Raw genomic sequence first — 23,877 nt, 5'->3', positions numbered from 1 at the left:
AAAGCTCTGGTAAAGTCTTTTTTGTTTTTAGATTATAAAGCCCTTTAGGAAGAATGTGCTCTTTCTCTCTCTCTCTCTATATATATATGTATGTGTGTGTATATGTACAGGTATATATGTATATATATATGTGTGTGTGTATATATGTATATATGTGTGTATATATGTATATATGTGTATATATGTGTATATATGTATATATATGTGTGTATATATATAAAATTTTATTTTATTTTATTTTATTGAGACAGAGTCTCGCTCTGTCCCTCAGGATGGAGTGCAGTGGCATGATCTTGGCTCACTGCAACTTCTGCCTTCCGGGTTCGAGCAATTCTCCTGTCTCAGCCTCCCCAGTAGCTGGGACTACAGGCATCCACTACCATGCCCGGCTAATTATTTTTTATTTTTATTTTTAGTAGAGATGGGGTTTCACCACATAGGTCAGGCTGGTCTCCAATTCCTGACCTCAAATGATCCACCTGTTCGGTCTCCCAAAGTACTGGGATTACAGGTGTGAGCCACCATGCCCGGCCTGTTTAGTATATTTCACAGTGATTATTCTTCCTTGCCCCAATCAGGTTCATGAAAGGAATGTTCCCAGCTCTTTACTGGACAACATGGTGAGGCCCTCACGGAAGTGTGGGGCCCCTCAAGACTGCATCCCCAGGTGTTTCTCCCATCACACAAGTCTTCACTCTGCCTGCAGTTACTCATCAGAATTACCATTTATGTGTTCCTACAGGCTTATGGCTTCCATGGCTTCTGCTCCAGATAAGCAAATCTAGCTGTAGTTCTTCAGGTTCACCTGTCTTTTCAGATTTTGAGGGAGTAATTTTCCCAGTGACCTCACTTCTCTGAAGAGTCCAAGAAAAGTAGTATATTTTCGGTTGGTTCGGCTTTTTCTTCTTGTAAAGATGAAAGCCATGACTTAAGTGACTGCCTAACATTTTATTAATCATACACAAATGTGATTTGTTTTAATAAAGTTTTTAAAGTTGCATTGCTGATATTTTTCAGTTGTAACACACATCTGATTAGTGTATTATAAAATTAATCACTATTAACTTCTATTACAGAAAGCAAGCCTGAATATGCATTTCTTCAATCAATCTTTTCCCCATGGTTTAGGTCACAGTCTGCCAATGAGATGAACTAAATTGAGATTTGGAAGGTAGAAGAAAAAAGACGATTAGTCTTCAGAAGCCTTTGAAGCCAAGGATGTGGGTAGATGACAGACAAGAAGTTCACAGCAGCTTGCTGACAACATCCTACATCTCACCTGCTTTAGGCTTTGTATAGCTTAGATAGCTCATGGTGAATTCTGGAGAATTGTTCTCCTTGGTATTGCAGATTCAAATAGTCAGTGGAAGCCACTCAGCAGTTCTTGAGATTTCAATGACTTCTGGAGGAATTTTTAAGAACCATCTACTTTAGTGCCATAGGCTGGAAATATTGGTGAGAGCTTCCCTTTCTTTACTCTTCGATCCATACAATGGTTTTGTAAAACTTTTAGTTTCTTCTATTGAAATCCTTCATACTTAGAATAATAAAATAGCTTCTATTTTCATGACCAAACATTGACTATTACAAAAATATTTCCCCTTATTTGAGAGCAAATATACATGATAGAATCTATACATAATAGATGTGCAGAGGACAAGATTGTTATATGTTTTGGATAAGTTAGAGAACCTATCCAGTACTCTTTCTTGAATGGTAGGCCATCCTACTTTCTATTCTCCTGTGCTGGTAGACCAGAGGTACTACAGAGTCAAAGAGAGAAACACTCAGATTAAAATGAACAAATAAAAAATAAAATTTAAAAATGTTATATTCTTTGAGAAATACTTTGTGATCTGCCTGCTCTTTAATAATATATTATATATATAAAATATATATATGAAATATATACATATATAAAACTAGGAAATTAATTTCTGGAAACATCTGGAATTTTTTCTGAGAATGGAGATAATTCCTAATACATATATACCTTATTCACACATACATATATGTGAAAAATATTTTAAAATACTTAACTATAACCATTTCAACTGTAAAGATTTAAAACAGTAAGAATGACAAACACCAGATTCTTAATGTCATTATCTTTTTTACCAATGTCTTTTGGTGATGGTGGTGAGGGCTTTGCCTTCAAACAAATAAATGCACTCAGAGGGATTAATGTGGATTTTTACTGAGATTCATTTATGCATTGGAAAGTTTGGAATTATTTCCTGGTGAATACTAAATTGTGATACAGTATCTGTGAAGAGCCTGCATTTCTTCACTCTTGCCAATTCTGGTAATAGCAAAGAAAATATCTCCATTCTGAGGTCTTCCCCTCATTCAAGTCTGAAGACATTGCCAGTATAGTTCACCTCCACAAAAAGGAAATTAAGAGGTTTGATTCAGCAGAAAGCTATTTTGGCTCTACCTGTTAAAAAAAATGTACACGTACACATTTCAAACTATCTACAGCCAAAGGACTTGCTGACTCCTTTCTTGTCAGGCTTCACAGCAAACCAATCACCCAGGATATGGTACCCACACTATCTCCAATGCAATAGATGAAGACTGTGTGATAGAAGCAATTTCTATTGACCTCTCTAAGGCATTTGCTTTAGCTGACCATAAATTATCCCTACAAAACTTCAGGGATTTGGGGCCTTGTAGTGACTACATAAAGTGGTTTGCATTAACTTGTCAAATTGTATAGAAAAGAAAGCCTTGTGAACATAGATTCAAGGGAATTACAAATGAGACACCTGAGGGCATATTTTATTTTCTCCGCTTGACGATTATCTTACAGTCTAATGTGTTTTCTCCCTTGTGCACATGTGTGCTGATGATATAGTGTGATTTTACAGAACAACACTGATGCCCTGGGGTAGCCCCCGCAGCCTGCAGTTCAACTTACTGAGCTGTTTTTTTCTCCAGAAAGTTGATTCAAATGAAACCTGATGCCAAAATCTTAGTCTTGTGTTTCACTTCAAGGTTTCATAAATTTAACGTCTCATTAATGATTAACAAGCAGGTTACATTTCAGAACAGGCTGAGTAAGCTTCATTTCTGGATTCTGTCCTAACTTAGCTTCAGATTTTTTAAAAAGCACACTTCTCTCTCTTTTCAGTGCCTGTAAAAATTTCTCTCTGGGAAAGCATTGTGTTATTTAAATGTGATCACATTGGCCTTTAAAAAAAAAATTATTAGGGTAGAGAAGGAGTTGCCTGCATGCCAGCCTGGATGTTTAGTGGGCAGTTGCTGCCCCAGTGCACCTGGTTTGACAGGTGTCTAAGTGTCTCTTAGAGCCTCTTAGGACCTTGCACTCTCCAGCAGCTGTGGAAGCTGATAAAGCCAATGTGATGTGAAAATCTGGGATCTTCACAGGCAGAATGCATCCTAACCTCAGTGGCTGGCATGAGTGGGCTGGTGCATCCTACCAAGCCAGAAGGGGAGGACTGAGAAATGTATTCACACCAAAATGTGCACTTGAAAATCGAGTCTCTGATCATTACTTTAATTATCATAATGTATAAAATGGCACAATCTGATACTAAAAGGAGCAACTGAGATTGTCATTTTTCATAGAAGGAAGATAAAACATGGAAATTCAGAATCATGCAATGATACATGGAATGGCTCATTTAAATAGTACTGCTTTTTCTTTGCAAATAGGAAAACCAAGGCTCAGAAAACTTATATAACTTCCCAAGGTCATAGAGCTCTAAGTAACTAATTTGGTATAAAGAGTATTCGGAATATAAGGTCATATGATTTTTATCCTTAATTCTATTAATGATATCTGGTAGAAGTGATATCTAATGAGAATGCAAGATAAAGAATGAAATGTTACAGAGTTTAAACATTTTTCTAAAGTCCCTAGTCAATTACCAATCATTTCTTCTGTTCTTTTTTATTGTTATTTAGTTTTTATTTCATAGTCATAAACTTAACTTTGCAATCCAGCTAGACATGGAAGGGAACAAGGAAAACATGGCACCCAAAGGGAACTGCAGCGAGAGCACAAAGATTCCAGGATACTGGGAGCAAATGGGGTGGAGAGGTGCTCTCCTGAGCTACAGAAGGAATGGTCTGGTGGTTAAGATAAAATATCAAACACAAGTCAAACGTATTAGAGTTGTCCACAGTCAGCAATGGTGATCTTCTTGCTGGTCTTGCCATTCCTGGACCCAAAGTGCTCCATGGCCTCTACAATATTTATGCCTTCTTTCACCTTGCCAAAGACCACGTGCTTGCCATCCAACCACTCAGCCTTGGCAGTGCAGATGAAACACTGGAAACTGTTTGTGTTGAGTCCATCATTTGCCATAGACAAGATGCCAGGACCTGCATGCTTTAGGATGAAGTTCTTGTCATCAAATTTCTCCCCTTAGATGCACTTGCCACCAGTGCCATTATGACTTGTGAAGTCACCACACTGACACATAACCCCTGGAATAATTCTGTGAAAGCAGGAACCCTTATAACCAAATCCTTTTTCTCCAGTGCTTAGAGCATGAAAGTTTTCTGGTGTCTTTGGAATCTTGTCTGCAAACAGCTCAAAGGGGATGCCACCCAAGGGCTCACTGTGGACAGCGATGTGGAAGAACACGGTGGGGTTGACCATGGCTGATAGTAGAGGGCTCCCGGTGGCAGCGGCGTCTGCAAAGCCCATTTTTTCTGTTACTATGTGAAAATATCAAGTTAATTGTTTGCATAAAGACAAAATGACTTTGTCATATTGATTTAAATATAGTACAGTAAAGAAGCGTGAGCATTTTGTATCCTTCATTGTAACTTAACTGCTTACTTTGTGTTAAATTTCTTAAGCCGCGTTCAACTCTAAAACAAATTAATGGCAACAGAAGTACTTTCTCTCTCTCTCTCTGTCTCCCTCTGTGTGTGTGTGTGTGTGTGTGTGTGAGAGAGAGAGAGAGAGAGGACATAATTAAAATTCTGAAAATCTTATTTTAAGTCTAGAAGATTAGATGTAAGATTTTCTCTCTAAAATCAGAGCTAATAAAAGTGAGCAGATGTTTTAACTTATGCTATTTCAATTATTATCTCTTGTTTATAATACAGCTCAAAATCCCATTTCTAAAAACAAATGACTAGTATACTCATTTTCACCAAGATGACCAATAAAATGTTGTTTTGTTATGGAATGTTTTTATTAGAGAATAAAGCAATAAAGAATAAAGAATAAATCTCTGTGTCCTCTGAGGAAGATACCTGTGGAGAAGTTTTGTGTATTTACACGTGGATTCCTTGTTTTTCAAAAAACATTAGGCATAAGTAATTGCCAACAGTACTTCTTCCAACCAGCCCCAGTCCCACTTGAAAACTAAGATGCAAATATACCAAATATTAGAACGAAGAGTGCTCAGGGTAGACACATTTTGTGTGTGCGTGTTTGTCTACCTTTGCTTTGGCCATTCCTTGGCCTTTCACTTTCTCTCTCATTGTCCTATCCTGTGATTTTGGTTTTCCTAATTTTTAGCCTCCTTTCCTTCTAGTTCAAGTATAATTCTGGTGTTTTCTCAAACACTTTTGTACTTTGCTCCCCCTATGAATTGGCTAAAAATATTCCATTTGTTAGGAGTTGAAAATCAGTGTCACCTAGGACTGTGTGAAGGTTTTCTCAATCGCACTGTATGGAGAAGTGCTCACCATCATTTAAAATCTTCTTACTTATTTGCATCAATTGCATACCAATTATATTATCTGGTCACGTAAATTCCCTGTATCTTATTCATGCTCTTAGATTATGATTTTATTGAAGAATGGAGACTGACTGTGTATTTTTAAGTCATGCAGGATATTTAACAGTGCTTTATACATGGTAGCCACTTAAACCTCATTGAAAAGTAAATTATATTGATTCAAAATGAATATGTCAGCCAACTTCAGACTCTGAAGACAGTAGCATTTTCTGAATTTATAAATATTGAAGATCTGTACAGGAGGCACCTCAACCTCTTTATTACCACATTGCTATGAAGAATATACATTGTATCTCCTATTCTCATATTTGTAAAAAACATCATAATAAGAAAACATAAGCTTTCATGGTGGCAAACAAATAAACCAGTCTGCCATTTGTCAGGATATGATTTCATATATGATACCTAAAACTATAATTGCTGCTTTGTACTATGAATTACAATTTGAAGTAAACTGTTGTTAATGTCAGCTAAAATTTATGATAATATCTAGAAAATCATAATGCTGAGCAATTAAGCTCTTAGAAGAGTCTAACTTTGTGTTTATAGTTTCCATCTATATTTTTGTTGTTGTTAAGTGAAGCAGGAATGCAAACACTATATTCATCCATGAAGTGAATGAAATTTCTAGATTTTGGCAGCTCCAATTTGTCTTATGAAATTTTAGTGACGGCTAAGTGTTTTGATTTTGATGGGTAACATATTCTTGTTACTTCCTTTGAAATGTATCCAAAATGCTTTTTAGTGATCTTGATGTTGGTTGAAACTTCATATATCTGGTATCTTTATGTGTGTGTGTGCTTAATTCTTCCTAGGACTTATAATGGTGAGCTGCCAGAGTATCTTATGTTCTTGGGTCATGTTGTTGGTTTCCTTAAGATTCCACATGGTCAATAGGGGATTGAGGTATTGAGTTTGTATAAATGGAATAGAGCAAAACTCACTTAGTTTCCCTAACATTTGAGCCACTGCCTTGAATATAGTCACAGGTTGCCTCACTCAAAATCTCATAAACAAATATGTCCTGTATTGTCTTGTTCACATTGTGGGTTCTGAATAAAAATGAATTTGACAGGATGAATAAAACATGGAAATAATGATAATTGATATTGTTTTTGCAACAATCCTGCAGAGTAGTTGTTACAAATCTATAGCTCCAAAGTGAAAAAGTGCTGTGAAAATATAGGCTTATCAGACTAGTAAAACATAGTAAAGAACAAGATATAATTCTGAATGGATGTGGGTCCTGTCAGTTTTAGTCTAAACAGAGTTTGAGGCTGTCCCTTAGAATTTGTTGGATGCACTTAGTTTGGGTTGCTGAAACTGGAATGGATGAGTGTTTGGTGTAGTTTTGTATGTAGACCTGGAATCCTAAATCAATATTATAGGAAGAGAAGTTGTGTGGGAAATGGTAAAGGTTGGGAGTTGGGACCATTATTTTTAAGGGTGTGACATTATTTCAGTAAAAATCCTTTACTCTGAGGATCTACTTATGTAGGCAGAGCAAGTATGATTTTTCCTGCGTGATACAGACTTTTTTTATGCCTCAAATGTTATTTTCCCAAGACTCTTCTATCAATCCAGTATCTCATTGTTGTCATTTTCTTTAGCCTATAATTTAGAGTATTAATAAACTCATATTTTCCTATTTTTTCTGATTATAAAACTGATTGAGCTTTAGAAACTATGAAAAAATATAAAGAAAATATGATATTCCAACAAAGAGTTAACCTATTATATGGGCTAAATTATTTCCTCTCCCACACCAGAATTTATATGTTAAATTCCTAACCCCCAGTACCTTAGAATGTGACCTTATTTGGAGATAGAGTCTTTACAGAGATAATCAAGGTTAGATGAGGTCAGTGGATTGGCCCTAATATCACAACTGCTGTCCTTATTTTTATTTATTTATTTTTATTTTATTTTATTTTATTATTATTATACTTTAAGTTTTAGGGTACATGTGCACAATGTGCAGGTTAGTTACATATGTATACATGTGCCATGCCGGTGTGCTGCACCCATTAATTCATCATTTAGCATTAGGTATATCTCCTAAAGCTATCCCTCCCCCCTCCCCCCCACCCCACAACAGTCCCCAGAGTGTGATGTTCCTCTTCCTATGTCCATGTGTTCTCATTGTTCAATTCCCACTATGAGTGAGAATATGCGGTGTTTGGTTTTTTGTTCTTGCGGTAGTTTACTGAGAATGATGATTTCCAATTTCATCCACGTCCCTACAAAGGACATGAACTCATCATTTTTTGCGGCTGCATAGTATTCCACGGTGTATATGTGCCACATTTTCTTAATCCAGTCTATCATTGTTGGAGATTTGGGTTGGTTCCAAGTCTTTGCTATTGTGAATAGTGCCGCAATAAATGTATGTGTGCATGTGTCTTTATAGCAGCATGGTTTATAGTCCTTTGGGTATATACCCAGTAATGGGATGGCTGGGTCAAATGGTATTTCTAGTTCTAGATCCCTGAGGAGTCGCCACACTTACTTCCACAAGGGTTGAACTAGTTTACAGTCCCACCAACAGTGTAAAAGTGTTCCTATTTCTCCACATCCTCTCCAGCACCTGTTGTTTCCTGACTTTTTAATGATTGCCATTCTAACTGTGTGAGATGGTATCTCATTGTGGTTTTGATTTGCATTTCTCTGATGGCCAGTGATGGTGAGCTTTTTTTCATGTGTTTTTTGGCTGCATAAATGTCTTCTTTTGAGAAGTGTCTGTTCATATCCTTCACCCACTTTTTGATGGGGTTGTTTGTTTTTTTCTTGTAAATTTGTTTGAGTTCATTGTAGATTCTGGATATTAGCCCTTTGTCAGATGAGTAGGTTGCGAAAATTTTCTCCCAATTTGTAGGTTGCCTGTTCACTCTGATGGTAGTTTCTTTTGCTGTGCAGAAGCTCTTTAGTTTAATTAGATCCCATTTGTCAATTTTGGCTTTTGATGCCATTGCTTTTGGTGTTTTAGACATGAAGTCCTTGCCCATGGCTATGTCCTGAATGGTAATTCCTAGGTTTTCTTCTAGGGTTTTTATGGTTTTAGGTCTAATGTTTAAGTCTTTAATCCATCTTGAATTAATTTTTGTATAAGGTGTAAGGAAGGGATCCAGTTTCAGCTTTCTACATAGGACTAGCCAGTTTTCCCAGCACCATTTATTAAATAGGGAATCCTTTCCCTATTGCTTGTTTTTCTCATGTTTGTCAAAGATCAGATAGTTGTAGATATGTGGCGTTATTTCTGAGGGCTCTGTTCTGTTCCATTGATCTATATCTCTGTTTTGGTACCAGTACCATGCTGTTTTGGTTACTGTAGCCTTGGAGTATAGTTTGAAGTCAGGTAGTGTGATGCCTCCAGCTTTGTTCTTTTGGCTTAGGATTGACTTGGAAATGCGGGCTCTTTTTTGGTTCCATATGAACTTTAAAGTAGTTTTTTCCAATTCTGTGAAGAAAGTCATTGGTAGCTTGATGGGGATGGCATTGAATCTATAAATTACCTTGGGCAGTATGGCCATTTTCATGATATTGATTCTTCCTACCCATGAGCATGGAATGTTCTTCCATTTGTTTGTATCCTCTTTTATTTCATTGAGCAGTGGTTTGTAGTTTTCCTTGAAGAGGTCCTTCACGTCCCTTGTAAGTTGGATTCCTAAGTATTTGATTCTCTTTGAATGGGAGTTCACTCATGATTTGGCTCTCTGTTTGTCTGTTATTGGTGTGTAAGAATGCTTGTGATTTTTGTAAATTGATTTCTTATCCTGAGACTTTGCTGAAATTGCTTATCAGCTTAAGGAGATTTTGGGCTGAGACAATGGGGTTTTCTAGATATACAATCATGTCATCTGCAAACAGGGACAATTTGACTTCCTCTTTTCCTAATTGAATACCCTTGATTTCCTTTTCCTGCCTAATTGCCCTGGCCAGAACTTCCAACACTATGTTGAATAGGAGTGGTGAGAGAGGGCATCCTTGTCTTGTGCCAGTTTTCAAAGGGAATGCTTGCAGTTTTTGCCCATTCAGTATGATATTGGCTGTGGGTTTGTCATAGATAGCTCTTATTATTTTGAGATATGTCCCATCAATACCTAATTTATTGAGAGTTTTTAGCATGAAGGTTGTTGAATTTTGTCAAAGGCCTTTTCTGCATCTATTGAGATAATCATGTGGTTTTTGTCTTTGGTTCTGTTTATATGCTGGATTACATTTATTGATTTGCTTATATTGAACCAGCCTTGCATGCTAGGGATGAAGCCCACTTGATCATGGTGGATAAGCTTTTTGATGTGCTGCTGGATTTGGTTTGCCAGTATTTTATTGAGGATTTTTGCATCAATGTTCATCAAGAATATTGGTCTAAAATTCTCTTTTTTGGTTGTGTCTCTGCCTGGCTTTGGTATCAGGATGATGCTGGCCTCATAAAATGAGTTAGGGAGGATTCCCTCTTTTTCTATTGATTGGAATAGTTTCAGAAGGAATGGTACCAGTTCCTCCTTGTAACTTTGGTAGAATTCGGCTGTGAATCCATCTGGTCCTGGACTCTTTTTGGTTGGTAAGCTATTGATTATTGCCACAATTTCAGAGCCTGTTATTGGTCTATTGGTGTCCTTATTTTTAAAAAGATAATTAGAAAGAGGCATGTATATAGGGAAAATGCCATGTGAACATGAAGACAGGCTTCTACAAGCCAAAGAGAGATGCCAGAAACAGATCCTTCTCTCACAGCCATCAGAAGAAACCAACCTTCCCAGTACATTGATTTTGGACTTCTGGCTTCCAGAAGTGTGAGACAATAAATTTCTATTATTTAAGCCTCTCAGTTTGTGGTACTTTACTATGGCATCTAGTGATACACATGATATGTTTTGAAGTACTTCCTTTAAGTCTATATATGTACCCCACATGTACATCTATATGCACATAATTTTAAGTACAACTATCTTTATTAACATTATACATTAAGGCCAGGCACAGTGGCTCACACCCGTAATCCCAGAACTTTGGCAGGCTGAGGTGGACGGATCACTTGAGTTCAAGAGTTCGAGACCAGCCTGGTCAATATGATGAAACTCCATCTCTACTAAAGATACAAAATTTAGCTGGACATGGTGGCATGTGCCTGTAGTCCCAGTTACTTGGGACGTTGTGGCAGGTGAATCGCTTGAACGGGGTGGGGGAGGTTGCAGTGAGCCAAGATTGCACCACTGCACTGCAGCCTGGAGTAAGACTCAGTCTCCAAAAAAATAATAAAATAAAATAAAATAAAAAATTATACATTAAGCATTTCCCTGTTATTTAAATAACATTCTGTATTATTATTTTCATCTGAAATATGAAGAGGTGTATTGTAGGGTTAATTCTAGAATGGTTTCTTCCCACAGTCTCTTTAGGTTTTGCTCTGGACTGAAATTAAACTCTGTCCAGGGAAGTCTTATTGGGGCCCAGCCTCACTTTGTATCAATAGCCTCATTACCATGTCCACTCCATTCCAATCTTTATATGTGGACTGGAAAAATCATAATTCTTGGATGTCAGGCTGGCTTCATGTGTATGCAACTCATGCAGTTGCTCAGGGCCCACCCTTTCTGAGGGTACTTTTAAGACCACATTGGTTTAGTGCTCTGCTGTCTCTGTCTTAAAACTCTTAAGTTTTTGAATAAGAGGTCCAAGCTTTTCACTTTACATGAGGACCAATAAAGTATGTAGTTAATCCTTCTCAGTTCCCCATTTCAGTATTAGAGCACCTTTTATGTTCCAGCTATTATGATATTCTGACCTTGCTGTTCTTTGTAATTATGACTTCTCTGACCGCTCTAGGATTTTCTTCTTTAGCAATTTTTTCAGATTTTCTTGTTTAAATGGCATATTTTGATAATTTTTTTCTGACACAGTTATTGAATTTTCCCTAGTGATTTATTCTATTTTTCATACTCTGATTTCATAGAATACTATCATGAATAAGATTTTTAAAAAATTCTAGCTGTCATAATATGAGAGGAGATATAAACATAGTGTTTCTTTAATAAAATTTAGAGGAGTAGGCAATTGATCAAATTTACTCTCATTACCATGAGAATGATTGGATTTTGAAAATAGGAAAATGTATTAGTCTGTTTTGCATTGCTACAAAGGAATACCTGATGCTGAGTAAAGAAAAAAGGTTTATTTGGCCCACAGTTCCACAAGCTGGACAAGAAGCATGGTGCCATCATCTGCTTCTGCAGGGCCTCAGGAAGATTTCACTTATGGTGAAAGGGAAGGGAAGCAAGCATGCCACATGTGTGACAGGGAGGAAGAAAGAGAGGAGGAAGAGGTGTTAGGCTCTTTTTTAGCAAATCAGATCCTACGGTAACTAATAGCCTGAGAACTCATGCATTACTGTGAGGATGGCACTGAGCAATTCATAAGGGATCCACTCTCATGACTGAAATACCTCCTACTCGGCTGACCCCACCTCCAACATTTGGGATCCATTTTTGACATGAGATTTGGAGGAGAATAGACTCTATATCAAAGAATAAAATGTAGTGTAAATTAGAAATGCAGGCTATGCCTGTTAGGATTCTTCTAGCTGCAAGTAATGGAAAATCCCACTAAAAGTGACTCAAAATAGGCCATTTATCGCCTTATGTGATAAGAAAATCAGAGGTCAGCAGAATCCATGGTTGGTTAACTCAGCAGTTCAAGGACCTCATCAGGGATCCTAGTGCTGGCACTATCCATATTTTCCACTCTCCCTTATCAGTGTGTCAGTAAGCTTCTCCTTATGATTACATGACAGGTGAAGTGCTTCCAGGCATCCCATGAAGACTGGATGACATACACTTAGAAGAGAAACTTTTCTTTCTATACAGCTCATCTTCTCAACCGGGAACTCTTTCTCAAAAACCCCACAGCAGAGCCCTCAGCTTCAATTAACCAGAATTGTGTTATGTGCTTGATATGGTTTGATAGTGTTCCCATCCAAGTCTCATCTTGAATTGTAATAATCCCCATGTGTCCAGGGTGGGACCAGGTGGAGACTATGGAATTATGGTGGCAGTTCCCCCATGCAGTTTTTGTGATAGTGAGTGAATACTCATGACAGCTGATGGTTTTATAAGCATTTGGCATTTCCCTTGCTTGTACTTTTCCTTCCTGCTGCCATATGAGGAAGGATGTGTTTTCTTCCCTTTCTTCCATGATTGTAAGTTTCCTGAGGCCTCCAAAACCCTGCAGAACTGTGAGTCAATTAAACCTCTTTCCTTTATAAATTTCCCAGTGTTGGGAATGTCTTTATAGCAGCATGAGAATGAATTAATATAGTAAATTGGTACCAAGGTAGTGGGGGACTGCTATGAGGATACCTGAAAATGTGGAAGCAACTTTGGAACTTGGAAACAGGCAGAGGTTGAAACAGTTTGGAGGGCTCAGAAGAAGACAGGAAAATATGGGAAAGTTGGAACTTCCTAGAGATTTGTTGAATGGCTTTGACCAAAATGCTGATAGTGATAAGGACAATGAAGACCAGGCTGAGGTGGTCTCAGATGGAGATGAGGAACTTGTTGGAAATTGGAGTAAATGTCACTCTTGCTATGCGAAGAGACTGGTGGCATTTTGCCCCTGCCCTAGAGATCGGCGGAATTTTGAACTTGGGAAAGATGGCTTGGGGCATCTGATGGAAGAAATTTCTAAGCAGCAAAGAATTCAAGAGGAATTGGAGCATTAAAGTTTGGAAAATTTGCAGGCTGATGATATGCTAGAAATGAAAATCTCATTTTCCGAGAGAAATTCAAACCAGCTGCAGAAATTTGTATAAGTAATGTGGAGCTGAATGTTAATCACCAAGACCATGGGGAAAATGTCTTGAGGGCTTGTCAGAGGTCTTCATGGCAGTCCCTCCCATCTCTGGCCTGGAAGCCTAGGAGGGAAACATGGTTTCGTGGGGTGGGACCAGGATTCCCCTGCTGTGTCTAGCCTAGGGACTTGGTGCCCTGTGTCCCAGCTGTTCCAGTGATGGATAAAAGGAGCCAAGGTACAGCTTAGGACATCACTTCAGAGGGTGCAAGCCTCAAGCATTGGCAGCTTCCATATGGTGTTTGTTCTGTGGGTATGCATAAGTCAAGAATTGAGGTTTGGGAACCTTTGCCTAGATTTCGGAGGATATATGAAAATGCCTTGATGTCTAGTCAGAAGTCTACTGCAGGGGTGGAGCCCTCATGGAGAACCTCTGCTAGGGCATTGTGGAAGGGAAATGTGGGGTTGGAGCCCCCACACAGAGTTCCCACTGTGGCACTGCCTAGTGGAGCTGTAAGAAGAGGGCCACCATCCTCCAGGCCCCAGAATGGTAGTAGATCCACTGACAGCTTGCACCGTGCAACTGAAAAACCTGCAGACATTCAATGCCAGCCATGAAAGCAGCTGGGTCTGGGGCCCGTACTCTGCAAAGCCACAGGGGCAGAGCTGCCTAAGGCTGTGGGAGCCCACCATTTACATGAGTGTGCCCTGGATGTGAGACATGGAGTCAAAGGAGATCATTTTGGAACTTAAAGGTTTAATTACTGTCCTATTGGATTTTGGACTTGCATGGGGCCTGTAGCCCATTTGTTTTGGCCAATTTCTCCTGTTTGGAATGGGTGTATCTACCCAATGCTTGTATCCCCATTGTAAGAAGGAAGTAACTAACTTGATTTGATTTTACAGGCTCATAGGCAGAAGGAACTTGCCTTGTCTCAGGTGAGACTTTGACCTTGGGCTTTTGGATTAATTCTGGAATGAGCTAAGACTTTGGGAGACACTCAGAAAGGCATGATTGTATTTTGAAATGTGATGATATGAGGTTTGGGAGGAGCCAGGGGTGAAATGGTATGGTTTGGCTGTGTCCCTAACCAAGTCTCATCTTGAATTGTAATAGTCCCCACATGTCAAGAGCAGAACCAGGTAGAGATAACTGAATCATGGTGGTGGTTCCCCCACACTGTTCTTAGGATAGTGAGTGAGTTCTCATGAGATCTGATCATTTTATAAGCGTCTGGCATTTCCCCTGCTTAAACTTCTCCTTCCTGCTCCCATATGAAGAAGGATGTGTTTGTTTCCTCTTCCACCATGATTGTAATTTTCCTGAAGCCTTGCCAGCCATGGTGAACTATGAGTCGATTAAACCTCTTTCCTTTATAAATTACCCAGTCTCGGGTATCTCTTCATAGCAGTGTGAGATTGGACTAATATGGTGCCCATGACTCAAATACTCATAATCAAGGCAAATGTCACCATGACTGACATGAACCAATCACATTCCTGTCCAGGGTCTTGGGAAACCTTGAACTCTCATAAGGTCATAGCTACTTGATCACAGAAAAGAATTTGGGTCCATTAGAGAGAATAATTGGGAATGGCTGTTGATTAGGCAACAAACAGTGCCACACTGGGACTTAAATATATATAAAATCTATAATCTATAATCTCTAGCTAGCTAGCTAACAATCATTAAACCAGTGTTTTTTTTCTTATTAAAATGACTAAACTCTTAGAATTGGCATGGTAGATTGGAGCATGCAGTGTTGTAATCATGTAGAGAATAAACAGCTGGCAGTGTGTAGGATGTCCATACTTATTTCTGGATGTAATTCCTGTCCTCGGGCGCTACTAAAGCACTGGGTAATGATTGCTGAATGGCCATTCATCCAAAGGAACAAATAATATGTGATTCTGCCTGGGGACACAACCAGCTAAAATTGGTTGGAGTCATGCAATATGCATTGAGCTTGGTCAAGAGAGCAAGTTGGTCATAAGCTCAGGCAGGGTGTAATTGGCTCAGGACAAAAGAATGAATGAGACTAAGTCACAGTGAGGGATCAGGATAATATCCCTAACTCAGCTGATGCTTTTTTCATGCTTAGCCAGTGTGCATTATCTTATAGGTACTTCCTTTGCTGCTCCAATGTTAAAGTCCCATTGGTGGTATAACAAGACGATTCTATAATAAAAATAAAAATAACAAAGAAAAAAATGAGAATGGTGAGAGCAGAGAAAAACTTCGGGTGCCAAGAATTTCATTTTCTCAGCATGCAATTTAATGAAAGCCCTGGGACACATTATGACCCACTGGTGGCAGAGCTGGGATGTCCAAGCTGGCTGACAAAATACGAAATCTAGAAGATGCCTTAATTAAAGTCGTAAGCAGAACTTTACAGTCAGGAATTTATAAAAATTCGGATGACAAGAAGCCTCTCTATTTCTCTTTCTATAAGACTGTTTCTTTTTTTTTCAAGTCCACTGTATAAAAACAGGAAGTATTAGTAAAAGAAAAATGTCTAATTGCAATACCTTTATGACATACTAAAATGAATAAATTTCTGCAGTTGATGATGAATAGTTTATAGGGGAGTATTCCTAGTTAGTCATCTGTGAAATAGGTTTAAATATCAGGCATTTTAGCAAAGTGTCTAGAAAATGCTCCTTTATCTTTTGTGAGTATAATAGCTACAATGCAGAGGGGCTTCCTTTCAGGTGGTGGTGGAGGCCAGTAGATGGACAGCAGTTTTTCCTTCTGAGTTGGTTCTAATTGCTGTACTGTATTTTTGGATCAACTAGTTAGTTGGGTAAGCATCATTAAACTTTTTAAAAATGGAGGATGTAGTGCATATAGGGAACGTTGTTTGAAATTTTGCATCTTTGCCAAGACAGTAGAGGGGAAGAAGCAGAGCCAAGAGGAGAAGGTGACACTCACCTCTGAGGTTATAATTTTTGGGATCCTCACTGGGACATTATACTAAATGACCAACATGACCCCAGCTTTGTACACTTATAGTTCTTTGAATGATAATATGCCTATGATATTGTCATTGTTAAATATTATTATTTGTATCAGAAATTAGTATCAATTCTGGTTTTGGGGTAAACTGCTGCTAGAGGCTGATAATTTGTTGCCAATACCATACACCATATCTAAGAATTCATTTTTAACCTTTCTTTCCTATTACATTCTTTTCCTTATTTATCATTTCTCCATGAGTGCAATGATCATACCTGTAACCATTGATTTTTTTGTATGCTCCACCTTATTTCAGAAAATATTTAAGAAAGCTAACATAATAAATTGATGTGTTCCCAACAGTATGACTTCTCTTTTATGACTTAATTTGTAATTTTAAAAATTTATAAAATATGTCATGTCACTGAGTAGTTTTCCAGGCTCTTTTTCATTTCCTTTTTTAGGTTGCACGGCTCCTAATTTCTGAGTTTGGACTGTTTTATAGAAGTGATAGATCAAATCTTAATGTTTCTAGAGGATCTGTCAAAATTAAAGAGTCACAGACCGTAGTTGCTTGCATGCTTTTAAGGAAAAGTCACTCTGAAATCTGGAAAGAGATTTGAAATCTTCAAAAATTAGAGTATGCATTTTTCCACATTGGCAGGAAAGCCAAGAGGGACTGTGATGGTAATAATTCTTTGTACATTTCTTATTGACGCTCTCATCATGCCATTTTTCAATTGTTTGTTTATACAGGTGTCTTTTTATTAGTCTGTGAGCTGAGGAAGAGTCTATATCATATTATTTTTATATCTTAGAAGCACAAATCACAGAAACACAATGACTGTCATAAAGTGTTTGTTTGATAAGAATGTATTGAATGAATGAAGAATCGAGAACAGACAATTTGTCCTTTATGACCCCTGAAGAAAAGGCTAAACAGGAATCACCTCCTTCATCACAAATCCACAGGCTGATGCTGTAGGCTAAGAAGACAGGAGAGCAGTCTTTGCTTAGAGTATTTCCCCCTGCAATTTAGTTAGGATGGCAGAGGGCCTCCTTGTCATACTCAATAAACTGAAACACCTGGGTAGTTATCTTCTTGATTTTCTGTCCAAAGAAGACACTCAATTGGGAATGAAACTGAGACCAGGTTCTGCTTCATCTGTTTGCCGCCCAGGACCTCTCAGTGTGTTGTTACAACTGACACAGACAGCAGCTCTTTTGTTGAACTCTTTGCTTTGAATGCCCTGATAGCATTTACATTGCTACTCAAAGTTATAGTCTCACATTCTGTTCTCATAACGAAAATCCCTCCGGTAAAGGGGCTAATTAAATATACATGGGTTTTTCCCTTTGCCAAAGGACAGCCAAATACCACTTCCTTCACATTTGCTTAAGGACAAGAGTATTTCTGTTTCAAAAAGGAATGCATTTTGTTCTAAAATAAAACATGGCACCTATGAAATTGTATAAGATGTAATTTAAGGGAAACCAGCTCCGCATTATAACAAGATTTTCTTATCAAGCTCTCCCCAGATGCTGCAGCTGTCATGTAGGCCATGCCAATGTCTGGTGTCATGCCAGTTTGATGCAAGTTGGTTCCACTTGTCACCCTTTCGATTTCCCAGCTGGCCTCAATTTTAAAGGGCATATTAGCATTATCATAGCAATCTTAAAGATGATGTGTCTTGGCTTGACTTTAAGTCCGTTTTGTTTCTAAGTCACAAAGTATAATGAAATACCACTGAGATAAAAAGGATTTTATTGTTTATATATGACATCAAATGCTCTAATCTCTGACCAAAGAAATTGAAGGTTTCTAAAAAGGTTTTTCTATGAGATACACTGCAGTGTAGCATCAAAGACAGTGAGCGGTGTTTTAGAACATACTGGCTTAAATAACAGGTAGAGGGGTGCTTTACTTTGCACATTTTGAAAAACCCTCTGCCTATTGTGTGCACAGAAATAGTTTTAATGGAAGTCGTTAAAAGAGTGCAGAACTGTTTGACAAAATAGAAAAACCTAAAAACAGAAATGCACTCTAAATTAAATTACCAAACAGTAAAATTACTTGCTCTGTCAATTATTAATGGCAAATCTCAAGCTTGCTTAAAATGCAGATGTTTACCTCAGCATCTTTAGATGCCTTTTGTTTGAGTATTGTCTTGCTGCTTTAATATTACATTACCAAATTTTGTGATAAGGATGTTTGTTTGAGAGGACGGAAAGTCTCTGGGAAACTATTAGTTGCTAACAACATCATTTGACACTTTTAGTCATCACTAAGGAATCTGTGTATAATTTAAAGACTGTGAACATTTTTAAGTCTTTGGCATGTGACATTTTTGTCTTCTCTGTATTATCTCAGAAACTCAGAGCTTTATTTTTTTTATTCACAAAATGAGAATAATGATACTTTATTGGGTTGCTGTGAAGGAATAAAGTAAGTAAAGCCTTAGCAGTGTGCTGGGAATGTGGTAAGCATTCCAGTTATTGGATTCACTGTTTCAAACACAAATACACAGGTACACACACACACACAGACGCACACACACACTGCCTTTTTGGAAATTTACAACACAAAAACTTATCAGCAACTGGGTGATTGGGTCTGGTTAATTTTGAGAGTTAATCTAAATGTATTTGAAAATCATTAGGAGTCTAAATTGCACTAGATAGAAACAGCAAATCTTTGCCCTGGTGGAGAAAACAGAAAGGCTGTGTGTCTTTCCTTGTAACAAAATCAAAGTGAAGTTTTAGAGCTGGAATATCTTCAGATCTGCAAGTTCTCAGCCCAGCATTGGAACAAATAGGTTCTCAATTTACTGGGCTTGTAGTCATTTACTTCCTTAATTTGCTTCTGGGATAGTGAATAGCACCACCTCCCAAAGGGATGTAGCAAGACAGGTATACTGGGTCAGATTGTGAAAGCAACTGTTTACATATTAAGGAGTTAGTTATAAGAGCTATTAAATTACTTTTACACAATTATGTCTTGTGTTTAGATCTGTGTTTTAGAATGATAATTTCTTCAGCTGCACTATGAAATACTGAAGTAAGGGAAAACTAGTACAGGAAAAAAGGAATACAAAAAGCAATTTGGGGCTATTTTGTTGGTATATGTTTACCACATTTTCTATATAGAAAAGTAGTAAAGGGTCGTTATGAAAGGCTTTGTTCCTAAACCTGGGTTTGAATACTGGTTCTACTATCACTAGCTGTGGGGACTTTATGCAAGCTACCTAATTTCCCTGTGATCATGATTCAGTTTTTTCATATATAAAACATTAATAGCCATATCATAAGATTGTAGTGATGACTAAGTAAATTCATAGATATAAATGTATTGGAACCATGCCTGGTGTATTGTAAGTATTCTATTATAGATTATATAAGGGCATACACTAGAAACTTCATATGACTTACGGTGCACAACTTTTCTTGATGGGGAGATGGGTAGTTTATGTTTTAAATTGGTAAGACATGTACCTAAATTATTTGAGCTCCTTAACACACTATACCTATTCCCTTTCTGTTTGTAGTTTGAGATCTGTGTTTAAATCCTGTAACATTACCGATTAGTAAATCTTTATATTGTGAACCATGTCAACCCCAGTGACCTAGGTTTATTGGAAACAAAAAGGAGCTCAAACTTTAGGTCTCCATTTCATGGTTCTGGTACCATGGAATTATTAAGAGGGTTAACTGGCATATGGTATGTAAAAAGTGCCTAAGAAATAAGAAGTGCTTAATTCACCATTGTGGAGTTTGAATTCGACCTTCATTGTAAGGGGAAAAAGATAAAATGCTTAAATTAAAAGTTAATAGCAAATTTGGGACAAATGTGCTTTTCAAATCTAATAATTAAAAACAGCAGGAATGCTTCCAAACCACTGCTCTATCTGGGGAAGTTATGTTTGGGCTACTTCAGGGCTGATGGGTCCTTTCCTCCCATTGGATGTGATTTCTCCAACATAAACAGCCCTAGTGCAGGATATCTATGCTTATTTTGACTCAGTCTCAAACCAGCAGCGAGAACTTGGGCTGATCTTTTCACCTCGCTCGTTTAGATATAGATTCTAATACTTCCCTTATCACATTTCTAAAGTTAATGTGAGGGGGAAAATGCACTTTGTAAAGTTCTCCCAATATGCGGGATTTTATCTCTCCTGCCAGCAGCTCAGCACCAGAGGTCCCAGTCGTGGTAAATGGTCTTCCTGTGTCACAGGAAGATAACTGCTTGGTTCAGGGAAAAAATGAGACACTTGGTACCAGACCTCAGCTGATCTTCTTATGTGACTTTAGGCAATTAATTAGGCTCTCTCAGTTTCACCTAGACATCTGGAAAATGGGAACAATAATATATACCTTATCTGAAGAATATAGAGAATTGCCCTCATTCAATTGTCTAAAAGTGATGACTTTGAGGACTGATTTCCCTCTCCATTGTGCCTAACTGATGATTCCTTTTATAGAGGTTCTCCACATTCACAGATGCTGGCAGCCCAAACAGCTAACTGTTTGGTGTATTGTTGACGGGTGTGGTGGTATATTCTTAGGAGTAGAATGCGTGCACCATGAACTCAAGAGGGCTGCTATCCACACATATAAGTTGAATGTGTCAGATGTGTGGGGTTATTTTAATAAATATTGCCTCTGTTTCACACACACAGGCTGTCTTTTGGAGGTGTCTTACCTTGGGTAGTTTGAAACTGCTTTAATATGAAAACCTCCACAAATCAATTTTTAAAAATATTTCAATTTTATTGTTTAACCCAGTGGTCTCCAACATTTTTGGCACCAGGGTCTGGTTTCCTGGAAAACATTTTTTGTCCTGGGATGGGGGTGGGGTGGGGGAATGGCTTAAGGATGAAACTTGATACTGTTTTACCTCAGATCATAGTCGTTAGTTAGATTCTCATAAGGCGAGCACAACCTACATCCCTCACAAGCACAGTCCACAACAGGGTTCCTGCGCTCCTATATCTGACAGGAAGCTGAGCTCAGGATAAGGCTGCTCAGATAATGCTCCAGCCAGCCGCTCACCTCCTGCTGTGAAGCCAGGTTTCTAACAGGCCACTAACTGGTACTAGTCTCCAGCCCTGGGGGTTGGGGACCCCTGGTTTAACACATTCAGAGAACTAAAAAGGAAATAATTTTCATTGTTCATATACTGAAAACTGTGGTTGCCAAGAAGCCTAATTTCTATTGACACCGTTTTTTGTTGTTGTTGTTGTTATTGTTGTTTTTGAGATGGGGCCTGGCCCTTAGCTTATCATTATCAAATATCAAACTATCATTATTAAATTAATGCTCTATTGTAAGAAAGGTATTGTATGTGTAATGGACATGCCTCATTCTGCTTTCTGATTTGTATGCAAATGATCAAAGTAGCACATGCACTAGTAGTTACAAACGGCATCTTAAGGATGGGATGCTTCCTTATACTTTACACAAAAATTAACTCAAGATGGATTAAAGACTTAAACCTAAAACCTAAAACTATAAAAACCCTAGAAGAAAACCTAGGCAATACCATTCAGGACATAGGCATGGGCAAAGACTTCATGTCTAAAACACCAAAAGCAATTGCAACAAAAGCCAAAATTGACAAATGGGATCAAATTAAACTAAAGAGCTTCTGCTTAGCAAAAGAAACTATCATCAGAGTAAACAGGCAACCTACAGAATGGGAGAAAATTTTTGCAATCTATCCATCTGACAAAGGGCTAATATCCAGAACCTTCAAGGAACTTAAACAAATTTACAAGAAAAAATCAAACAACACCATCAAAAGGTGGGCAAAGGATATGAACAGACATTTCTCAAAAGAAGACATTTATGCGGCCAACAAACATATGAAAAAAGCTCATCATCACTGGTCATTAGAGAAATGCATATCAAAACCACAATGACATACAATCTCACACCAGTTAGAATGGTGATCATTAAAAAGTCAGGAAACAACAGATGCTGGAGACAAAGCAGAGAAATAGCAATGCTTTTACACTGTTGATGAAAGTGTAAATTAGTTCAACCATTGTGGAAGACAGTGTGGTAATTCCTCAAGGATCTAGAACCAGAAATACCATTTGACCTAGCAATCCCATTACTGAATATATCCCAAATGATTATAAATCATTCTACTGTAAAGACACATGCACACATATGTTTATTGCAGCACTGTTCACAATAGCAAAGACTTGGAAGCAACCCAAATGCCCATCAATGACAGACTGGATAAAGAAAATGTGGCACATATACACCATGGAATACTATGCATCCATAACAAATAATGAGTTCACGCTCTTTGCAGGGACATGGATGAAGCTGGAAAGCATCTTCCTGAGCAAACTAACACAGGAACAGAAAACCAAACACCGCATGTTCTCACTCATAAGTGGGAGTTGAACAATGAGAACACATGGACATGGAGGGGAACATCACACACTGGGGACTGTTGGGTGGTGGGCAGCAAGGGGAGGGAGAGCAATAGGACAAATACCTAATGCATGCCAGGCTTAAAACCTAGATGATGGGTTAACAGGTGCTGCAATGTATACCTGTGTAAGAAACCTGCACGTTCTGTACCTGTATCCCAGTACTTAAAGTACAATAAAAATTAGAAAAATAAAAAAATGGATGGTATGCAGAAACCAAGAAAGAGAACACTGAAATGTTGAAAGGTCATTCAGCAACTAGAGGAGCCATCTTAGCTCACTGCAGCCTCAAACTCCTGGGCTGAAGCAACCCTCCATTCTCAGCCTCCCTAGTGGCTACAGGTGCATGCCACCATACCTGGCTAATTAAACAATTGTTTTTGGTAGAGACGGAGTCCCACTTTGTTGCCCAGGCTGGTCTCAAACAATTCTTGTAGTTATTCTTTATTTACAGTATTTATTTAAGAAATGATTGTACTATTTCTTAATATTTTAGTTTTAGATATGTTCATCTCATTTCTACTACTTAGAAATTAGAATTTAGAATTTAGCTCTCTTTTGTCATCCAGCACATACAAATATGTCTCCTCCTTCTATCTTTGAAATATAGTTGTAACTCGTTTTTGGTTAATTCCATGTTGATAAGTTTTCACCATCAAAAATATGTAATTTTTTAAAATTGCAGAATCAAGTGGTGTTCTGTGAGTTTGTTTCTCTTCTTGAAGGCCTTTGTGGATTTCTTTTTCTGCAATTAATTCACCCTTTTATTTCATTTGATTGGCACCAGTCTTTTTATAGTTTTCTGGAAAGTCAAACCTGTCTGATAATTTATCATTTCATCTTTTCTTTTTGCTGCCAATACCTTAGAAACTATACTTAGATGTGGCCTAACACTCTCTAGCCTGTAACCAAACTGTCATTCTGGGTCTTCTTTTTGCATTTTCAGTGATTCTCTTTATCTCTC

General features: G+C 37.9%; 1 pseudogene; it reads right to left on the bottom strand.

Moving 5' to 3' along the window:
* Positions 1-4,135: 4,135 nt before the first annotated feature.
* Positions 4,136-23,877, bottom strand: part of LOC129033767 (peptidyl-prolyl cis-trans isomerase A-like) — a 32,085-nt pseudogene continuing 12,343 nt past the window's right edge.

This window comes from Pongo pygmaeus, chromosome 2 (assembly GCF_028885625.2).
Source record: "Pongo pygmaeus isolate AG05252 chromosome 2, NHGRI_mPonPyg2-v2.0_pri, whole genome shotgun sequence".
Lineage (NCBI taxonomy): Eukaryota > Metazoa > Chordata > Mammalia > Primates > Hominidae > Pongo > Pongo pygmaeus.
This window is presented reverse-complemented; position numbering and strand designations above follow the sequence as displayed.